This window comes from Sinocyclocheilus anshuiensis, unplaced genomic scaffold (assembly GCF_001515605.1).
Source record: "Sinocyclocheilus anshuiensis isolate Anshui unplaced genomic scaffold, SAMN03320099.WGS_v1.1 scaffold21, whole genome shotgun sequence".
NCBI lineage: Eukaryota > Metazoa > Chordata > Actinopteri > Cypriniformes > Cyprinidae > Sinocyclocheilus > Sinocyclocheilus anshuiensis.
Window position 1 is genome coordinate 639 of NW_015536472.1, and position 1,804 is coordinate 2,442.

At 39.0% G+C, this 1,804-nt stretch overlaps 1 long non-coding RNA gene across 1 annotated transcript; it reads right to left on the bottom strand.

Moving 5' to 3' along the window:
• Window positions 1-61: 61 nt before the first annotated feature.
• Window positions 62-1,609, bottom strand: LOC107702600 (uncharacterized). Its single transcript, XR_001635780.1, has 3 exons — window positions 1,486-1,609; window positions 927-1,010; window positions 62-133 (listed from the first exon to the last, which is right to left on the bottom strand). It is a non-coding gene; the product is annotated as an uncharacterized LOC107702600 (long non-coding RNA).
• Window positions 1,610-1,804: the final 195 nt, after the last annotated feature.

The following is a 1,804-nucleotide window of genomic DNA, read 5'->3' on the forward strand; positions in this document are numbered from 1 at the left end:
CACACTCTCACACACACACACTCTCACACTCTCACACACACACTCGGTTCAGGTTCACACACCCGCAGGCCAGAGACTGTCGGCAGATCTGTGTCCGGTGAACTCGCTGTGATTCTGTTCGCCGCAATTACACCTGAAAAACAGACAAACAAGGATGAAATATGAGGAGTGAACCGATTCAGAAACCAAAAACAACAAGACGTGGAATAAATACCACTATGACACTTTAACTGTGTGGTTTGTCATTTCTGGAGCTTCACAGACATGGACACTACGAACTAGTTACTGCATGAACCACAGAAATATGATGGCCAAAAGATATGCGCTTCTGCTCAGCAAGGCTACTGTAAAATACTGTAAACATTTTGAAATATTATTATAATGTAAAACAGCTGTTTTCTGTGTGAATATCTGTTAAACTGTAATGTATTTCTGTGATGCGCAGCTGAATTTTCAGCATCATTACTGCAGTCTTCAGTGTCACATGATTTTCAGAAATCATTCTAATATTATTATAATGTAAAACAGCTGTTTTCTGTGTGAATATCTGTTAAACTGTAATGTATTTCTGTGATGCGCAGCTGAATTTTCAGCATCATTACTGCAGTCTTCAGTGTCACATGATCTTCAGAAATCATTCTAATATGCTGATTATTAGAAACATTTCTGATTATTATCAATGTTGAAAACAGTTGTGCTGCAGAATATTTTTGTTTAAACCGTGATAAAACCACAGAAGACCGCTGTTTTAGATTCTAAATATATTTCAAATTTTTTTTAGTATTTTTGATGAAATAAATGCAGCCTTGCTGAGCAGAAGAGCAGATCTTTTGACCAGTAGTGTATGTAAACAGGGTCCTGATCAGTCGAGAGACTAAAGTTCATTAGTTAGTGTTAGTGGATGGTCATCTCGACCTGTTTCTCACCCGCCGCTGTGAAGCCCTTGACCAGGGCATGTGCCAGCTGACCCGCTCCGATGAAGCCCACACTCATCCTGATGACCGACACACCTGAAAAAAACACAACATGAATAAAAATTACATATTTCATCTGAAGCAACTTGCACTGCATGGCGTTAAAAATATGCTTATTCAGTTCATGCATTGATTGGGAATCAAAACCATAACCTTGGCATTGATAGTATCATAATCTACTGTTAACACAGAATCTGTTATAAAGCTGGAGGAAAATAATAAATTGCAATAATTATGTAACATCAATTGCACTTATTTGTTACATTGTAGCAGAGATTACAGTCATAATATACTCTACACTGCAACATCAAACCATTTGCATAATTTATTTAGTTTCACTGTACATCAACTACAGTAATATTGTTATTAAACACAATAAAATACACTCTAGATAGGTTGTTATTGTTAGTATAATCAGTGCATATGAATAATGATTCCTTATGCTGCTGCCTTGATACGTCATTATCATGATTGTCTAAATATTTCATCATCTTAGGAAATATTTTCTCACCTCCGCCGAGATTCACGGTGAACGGAAGATTCGGTTCGGTGTTCTAGTTTATCAAACGATGAAAACACTAATTGATGTCAACGTGGCTTCCTTCCCTCTATGTGCAGCGCGACGGCGCTCTGACTGACGCACGGACGGACCAATGAGAGACTAGATGCTGTCGCGTCAAACCAATCAGCGCAGCGGATGCAGCGAGGGCGGGGTTTACAACAGAACGGTCTTATTGCATCAGTTCCCGTAGAAAAAAATGCTGTGTGTGTGTGTGTGTGTGTGTGTGTGTGTGTGTGTGTGTGTGTGTGTGTGTGTGTGTGTGTGTGTG